Source organism: Aptenodytes patagonicus, chromosome 1 (genome assembly GCF_965638725.1).
Source record: "Aptenodytes patagonicus chromosome 1, bAptPat1.pri.cur, whole genome shotgun sequence".
In the NCBI taxonomy this organism is placed as follows: Eukaryota; Metazoa; Chordata; class Aves; order Sphenisciformes; family Spheniscidae; genus Aptenodytes; species Aptenodytes patagonicus.
Genome location: NC_134949.1, coordinates 108,450,774 through 108,458,833, shown reverse-complemented (window position 1 = coordinate 108,458,833; position 8,060 = coordinate 108,450,774). Strand labels below are relative to the sequence as shown.

Here is an 8,060-nt window from a genome sequence, read left to right as displayed (position 1 = left end):
ATGTGAAGACATCACTTTTCCTCACAGAGCACCTTGAAAATAGATGCATTAGTGATGGCAAATCTTGTAAGATACCACAGCGAAAAGCACTACAGAAAACCATTGTTCTAACAAATGCTTTGTAGTCAGATCAAGATTTAGATGATACTACATGGATAACACACAGAACCACTTTAAAGCATAAAATCTTAAACTAATATCAACTTGCTTTTAATGTCATCCATCTTGCAACTCTGCACGAGGCAAGTATTGTGGGGGAAATAATATGTGACCTCATACTTAAGAACAACTGTAATGTACACACATGAGGGAGCTTATGTAGGGTGGTGTGTACAGAGCAAAATGAAACACAAATTGATTGCATTAAAAGACTGAGAAAAAGTTTGGGAAGACCTGTCCAAAATAAGAATGAAGACATTACTACAGTAGCAGAAGAGAGAGAGAAGTATTCTCTACAAGTAGGGGTTTTTTTCCTATAGTGTTGAAATCCAGAAAAAAGCCTTTCCCCTTTCTTAGCATCTTTAAGTCTCTATTGAAGACAAGATCCCAGGCTAAATATATTACTACTGCAAACCAGCATAGCAGCTCCTATGTTCTATAGTTAATCACTTTTTTCAGCAGTGTGTTTTCACTGAAGTTTGCTCTTTCAGAGTATCTATTTTCCAACAAGCAATGGAAGCCATATGGCCACTTCAGAGGTGAGAAAACAAACATGTAAAAATTTTGACCTTTTTAAACAGAAAAGATAGTTTGTTGAGACACCAGAAAGATCTTTAATTCCTATTCAAAGAAACACTGATGTTTCTAAATGTGGAAAAGCTATCACCGAAAAGTAAATCCCTGGTTAGCTTTCACTTTGTTTCTATGCCATCTCATTAGTCCCTTAGGAAATCTCAGATACCAATCAGATGTTTAACTGTTCCTGAATTTCTAGAGGAAGCAGAATTCCCACACAGCTGCCATCCATGTTCTGTCTGTAATAGGGCTAAAAGGAACTTTGATTTCAAAGGTTTCCCCATTAGCTTCCACTTTCACAACACACTACTGAAAATGAAGTGAGAGAGAAGGGGGGAAAATACTTCAACTCATAGTATTTTATACATGAAAAATGCTAAGAAATCATCACAATAAAGGGACTGCTGAAGATATTTCAGTGACTTGCTTTCCACAAGTATTACAGAGCAAGGATGCAGACCCTTCGAAACCTTTTAACATAGGACTTGTAATCAATCTCACCATAATCCAGTACAGAAGCAGACTTCTGACCCACCATTCAGGTAAGAAAACTCAGGTTCAAAGCAGGGCAGCCAAATAAAATAATAAAATAAAATAAATAGGAAACCCAATACCCTCCAAGTAACATGTTGGTGATCTTCAAACACAAGAAGTTGCCAAATAAAACTTCTACAAGCAGTGATCCCTAGTCCCAAGGCCAAATGGTTGAGGGTGGTCATATCCACATTGCCAACCACAACTAAAAATTTAAATTTGAAATGCAAGGACATACAAAGAAATACTCATCTCGAAGTTATATACAATGCTAAAGCAGATAAGCAATTATGATGTGAACTTTTTACTTTCTGTTTAAAGTATGGATGACATTTATTCTTCTACAGTATTTGCTTTTCATTGGCCATAGCTTAGAATTACGTTCATTAAAAGTATAAGCCACCCTCCTTTATGAGCAGAAGGATGCAGAGTTGCTAGGAAACAGAAAGTTAGGATCATAGTGTAAACTTTCTTGACAGCTGGAGGAAATACTTCATTAGAAGTCCAACTGGAGCATTCAAGGAACAGATAAAAGAGACAATGGAAGTGGGAGGACATTAATAGGACATATTGTGTAGGCAAATTCCTGCATGTTATGCTAAAATCTTATCTTTGAGGCAATAAGCTAATGAGAAATATTAAACAGAAAAGAGCTTCCTTCCCGCCTCACCCCTCCAGTCAGCTAAATACCACTTACACCCCGAAGTCATAACTCCAACGTTTACAAGCTAACAGCAAGTCTTCAGGTTGCAATTTGGGAGCTCATCAGCTGAAAGTGGCTGAATAGGATCAGAATAGGGGTGCAATCATGGGATGGCTGTGACCAGACCTAGGAAAAGCATGTCTCAAATATATCAGGCAATCAGAAGGACTGTTTACTATGGTGTTAAGCACTCTTAAGTTCTCATCTTTAACATTGCACCCTTTAGTCACTGATGTTCAGTTTGAATTAATCCAGAAATGTGCAGATACATAGGAAACACCTCTTTATTAAGGAAGTGGTGTTATGAAAACATGAGAGTTCAGGAGCCATGTTATGCTAACAGCTACCATACATATATACACACACATATGTATGTATGTATGCTTCTAAATCAATGATACTGGGTGCAGGAGAGTCTTCTAAATGAGATTTCATCTCTGATCTACAGAGAATAACTGTGCTCTCTCTGTAATTGTGCTGCCTCTAAAGAGTTCAGGTGGTTCATTTTGCATTGGAAGACTAAGACTTTTGCTCATTTAGCCAAGCAAAGTATACATGGAAAGCAGACCGCATACCAGGAGCAAAGCATATGGGACACTGAGACAGAATACGTGCTCTCAAATCCAACATAGGACACCCAGGGTTATGTTATAACTCAATCCTTATCAGATCTTCATGATCATTGAGCTAACTCACTTGAGGAGTAGGTACTCACCTGAGGTTTGCTGGCATGCTAATGCAAAGAGAACCACCCTCCCTCCTTCTTATTTTGCATTTGCTGCATATTTGGGTTTTTCCTCACCTGCAGAGAAAGGAAGTCCTCCTAGAGACAAGAACAACCATTCTCACATCACTATCAGTCCATCTGTGGAAGAGCTGACTTCTGATCTCAAATCAACCACTGCTGCAGAAGACAACAGCGTACTGAAGGCATCCAAAAGATTTTGATTTCTGTGTTCTTGTCCCCTGTAGGAGGCACAGCTCCCTTGACCTGCTCCTTTGCTCTCCTCCAGCATGGAGTTTCAATTAAAGCCACAGAGGGAGGCAGGGAAACTGAAGCACGATATAAGCTAAGTCTGGGTACCTTCCCAAGGGTGTCTGAGGGCAGCTTCTCACCCAAGCCCATCCCAGCCCAGTGCACTCCTGCCCCATGACAGTTCTAGAAGGATGCAGCTGAGTTGTGTCAAAGCTGGATGTTAGCGGCAGCAGAGAGGGAGACGCTGTCCTCCTTTCTGCTTCTTTCCAGTAGCAGTCTTGGTAGCACTTCTGTTTTCATCAACCCTACATTCTGGCCATCAAGTATCATACCAAATTAACATTATTTCCAGACTGTTCACAGTGATAAATAACCGAAAGGCAACACACAGGAGAAGTTTGTCTCCTTTATAATCCATTTCAATCATAAGGATCAACTTTAATACCCACTGAGGGTGGATCATGAGAGACTGGTGAAACACACTTAATATCAGCAACGAGGACAGCAAGCACCAGCATCACAGCTGGATAAGAGGTCATCATCATCTCAGGTAGGCTGTACAAATACTCAGCATTCACTATAGAACACTAAGAGAAAGAGAACACTTAGAAATATCTAAGAAAAACATGCCATTCAGTGTTTTCCTCTGTGCCTCTCTACAAAACATGTTATTTAAGCCAGTACAATATCATGTAGAGAACAAAGTGTCCAGCACTAACTTCCCACAGGTAAACAGACTCAGTTAAAACCATGGTTGGCAAAGTGGAGTGGGTGCAGAATAGGGACTGCAAAAAAAGGCCACACCTGGATTCCCTCCAAAGGGTGTCCAAAAGCTATTTTCATATTTACAGATGTTTACAGAAAATCTCTAGTCTGAGCTCCAAATATTTTTAACAACAGAAATGCCTTACTCTAGAAACTTTACAGGACATAGCTAGTTATCAGTAAGTCTAAGAATACTGCTTCTGCATGGGACCTTTACCTCACTTTTATTCTTAGATCACCACTGCTATAACAACCCTATTAGTATTCTTTGCAAACCCTGCTAACAGTTCAGTTAGTGTCTATGTATACTTTGCAGTATTGGTCTGACCAAAAAAAGCTGAAATATCCTCAGGCATCGCTATAATAAACATTCACCTTAGAGGACAGGATGTTTTGTCAATACCTTCATGGTACATTCTTGACTACACTGAAATCCGACACTGACAGGTAAAATCTGTCATTTGAAAGGCTACATGATGCTTTGCAGCAGTGGCTTGGCAAGGCTCCCCTTTTGTTCCACAAGCAAATTCCAAGTCTCCTGAAGTTTGTGAAGATTCACAATTGATACACTGACCCCTTGCAGCTGGTGCATCAGATGAGGTACAAAGATCAGGTTTAAAACCAATTTAAATGAAGTTTGCTGATGCCAGATCAAGGATCTGTTTTTTGAGCAATATATTCAGGGTAGGTCTGCAAAGCCCCAACTCACAAAACATTAAGTGTCTGAAGCCTGGCACTGAAATAAGTCAAAAGCTGAAAGCAGTATTCTAGCACATACATAAAAAAATAATAAAATCACTTACTTTTCCATTGTTTTATACCTATGATGATTTTCAAAGACAAACAGCATCAGCAAGCAGGTGAACAGAGACAAAGGAGAAAAAGTTGAATATAGACTCCCTCTGCATTTTATCACTTGCTTCCTCATTTATCAAGATCACGTGTAGGATGTCCAGATTTTTAACAACAGGAAAGCAGCAGGTGCCTCTGCAGGGATTTGTGTGACAGATATGCCTGCAAATGATCACGGGCCCAACATGGAGGCTGAGGCCTCACCTTCCCCACTCCCATCCATTTCACTGCTAGACCTGCAATGCCCCAGGGCTGTTTTCCAGTAGGGAGAAGTATGGTAAATCCTGTGCCCTCTAAAGACACCTACTGCTAAAATCAGGGACAAGACAGCAACTCAAAGGTGGTGGAACCAACATCCAGACACTGCCGCCATTCCTGTTCATTCAGGGCACATAGCTACTCATGTAGCACATTTAACCCTCAGCTCCTCTAAATAAATGCAAAACCCCTAAAAAAAAAATCCTCACAGTTGCTACTTGCTGATCAAGATGTGTGAAAACCATTTCATATTTTAAAATTAAGAAAAAAGTTTATTAAAAAACCAGTTCAAAGGAAATGAAAAAAATAGTACAGCAGGAATCGTCTTGTTCCAAGTCCTTTGTTAACCTGGGATTTCTGAACACAAACGGTGAAAGCAAGGTTTCCATTGATTATCCCTTGTGCAGGGAACTAAATTGATGGCTTCTTCCTCAAACATCACTGTTTTGGCTCTGAATACTAAGTCATTCCTGTGAGCAATGGAAAAATCCCTGCTGAGAGGGAAAGATTTTGGAAGAAATTATCTCATTTAGTTCTGAATCACTGTCTGTAGCCAAGTAAAATTGGGGCAGAGATATTTGCAGGTGTCAAGTCAGGCACTGTAACTCAATATGTACTTTGAATAAAATCCCAGCAGGCTATTCTGGGACATTCACACAGTGGCAACTAAAAACCACACTTTTTTAAAAAATGAACCCAATCTAACTTGCTGCTCTGCCAATGGCAGAGCTGTTTTGCTTGCAATCTAACAGATCCTCCAGTGCAATTTCCTGCAGGACATCAACTAACAAAATTTTGTTCTAGAATTATAAACATTTTGTAGATGTCTGAGGAGAGCGTGGATCAAGGCCACGCTACTGACCGAAACCTCTGGGCCGCATCAATTACTGTTTGCCATTTATACTTGCTTCATGATTAAGGTATAAAGCCTAGATTGTCCCTTCTCTACACGCGTGCTCTGACCCTCTAAGATGAAATAACTTAGCAATTTTCAGGACTGCACTAACTGCTGATTAGTTGGGTGCTAAGTCAATTAAGCATGCCTCATTTTAATTATCAGATATGGCTGAATACTCCATTTATTCATTAAGCTGAATGCCAAGGTCATTACAGATATTTTGAATGCAATCTTCCATAGGGGGAGATAAACAATCTTGTATCTTTGTTTAATGTTTATCCATTTTGTATATATATACTTAAAAAACCAACAAAAGAACAACTGTCATTCTCTATTAACTTGCATATCAGACAATATTCCTCAAATGGATGGTTCTCTTGCATTACCTTTTAGAACTCTTCACATACTTTGTACTACTATCGATATCAAATATTACTGGGTTTTGGCTTATGGTCACATTTTTTCCAACTTTTCCAAAGATCAAAACTGGACTAGTTTCCATGTTAATCAATTCAATCTCTGCAAAGCACCGCAGAGATAAGAGACACCAGTGCTGTGCACAGAGATGCACGCCAGTGCTGCGCATAGATTCAGGCACCCACACCACAACACGCCTGGTACCCAGGGCATCCTTCCAGGATGTGGGTGACCAGGGCACAGAGCCAGCCTGGAGCTGAGGCCCTCCACATCTGAAGCACCTACTGTAGACCTTGGGCTAAGGGGTCTGTGCCTTGCTTTTACTTTGCATACAGTTCCTTTGAAAGCCCAGTAAAGTCAAAACATTTCACTACCTCAGGAAACTATTTCAGCCTGAGGGTTTTTATTTTATTTTTAATTAAAAAAACAAAACAAAACCCAACAGTCAACAATTTTTCCTCCAGGTATGATTTCGGACTAGATTTTTAGTAAGACACAACAAATAAAGAAAACAAACCCAACAACCCAAACAAAACCACCAAAACACCTCTATTTCCTTTAAAAGTTTACCAGTTCCTACCCTGACCCTGCTAAAACACAACATAAGGCGCTCAGCCTTAAACTTTATGTATCCCAGTTCACAGCAAATTCTCTCTTCAAAGCTTAATGTTGAAGTTTCCTAATAAAGCTACCGAAACATGCTCAAAGAGCTATCACACTTTTACTGAACTTCAGCTCATCTGATGGAAAATCCCTAAGCTGAAAAAGGAACCAGGACTTCCTCCGCAGTGAACCTCTTTCTATGAAGCAATTTGGAATCAGGTAACAGTACTAGCCTTGTATAGCTAGTTCAGAGATTGATGTAAAGATCCCTCCCTTCTCTATCCACTTTCCTCATTCCTCTCACAAAGCTTCTACATATGCATACATATTCTGCATGTCCCATAAAAATACAGATACAGAATTGGGACCTCTGCAATTAGGGTCCCAGAAAGCATCTCTTGTCGTCCTTTCCCATGGTCCATAGTGAAACTATATGGTTTCTTTTTAGGGCAGGCCTGTTAGCTCTAGTTGGTTAGAGCATGGTGCTAATAACGCCAAGGTTGTGGGTTCGATCCCCGTACGGGCCAAGTGGTCTTTTCTTGGATGCAAAGGGGGAACATTGTCACTGAGGATGAGGAAAAGGCTGAGGTACTCAATGCCGCCTTTGCCTCAGTCTTTAACAGGCAGACCAGTTATCCTCAGGGTACTTGGCCCCCCGAGCTGGAAGACGGGGACGGCGAGCAGGATGAACCCCCCATAATCCAGGAGGAAGCAGTCAATGACCTGCTATGCCACCTGGATGCTCACAAGTCTATGGGGCCAGATGGGATCCACCCGAGAGTGCTGAGAGAGCTGGCGGAGGTGCTCGCCAAGCCACTCTCCATCATTTATCAGCAGTCCTGGTTAACGGGGGAGGTCCCAGATGACTGGAGGCTTGCCAACATGACACCCATCTACAAGAAGGGCCAGAAGGAGGATCCAGGGAACTACAGGCCTGTCAGCCTGACCTCGGTGCCGGGGAAGATTATGGAGCGGTTCATCTTGAGGGCGCTCACAAGGCATGAGTGGGACAACCAGGGGATCCGGCCTAGCCAGCACGGGTTCATGAGAGGCAGGTCCTGCCTGACCAACCTGATCTCCTTCTATGACCAGGTGACCCGCCTAGTGGATGAGGGAAAGGCTGTGGCTGTGGTCTACCTGGACTTCAGCAAGGCCTTTGACACTGTCTCCCACAGCATTCTCCTAGAGAAGCTGGCGGCTCACGGCTTAGACAGGTGGACTCTGCGCTGGGTCAAAAACTGGCTGGACGGCCGGGCCCAGAGAGTTGTGGTGAATGGAGTTACATCCAGTTGGCGGCCGGTCACGAGCGGTGTTCCCCA

The 8,060-nt window shown here is 41.7% G+C and overlaps 1 non-coding gene across 1 annotated transcript; it reads left to right on the top strand.

Moving 5' to 3' along the window:
* The first annotated feature begins 7,193 nt into the window (after positions 1-7,193).
* On the top strand, positions 7,194-7,268 carry TRNAI-AAU (transfer RNA isoleucine (anticodon AAU)). Its single transcript has one exon. It is a non-coding gene; the product is annotated as a tRNA-Ile (tRNA).
* The last annotated feature ends 792 nt before the right edge of the window (positions 7,269-8,060 follow it).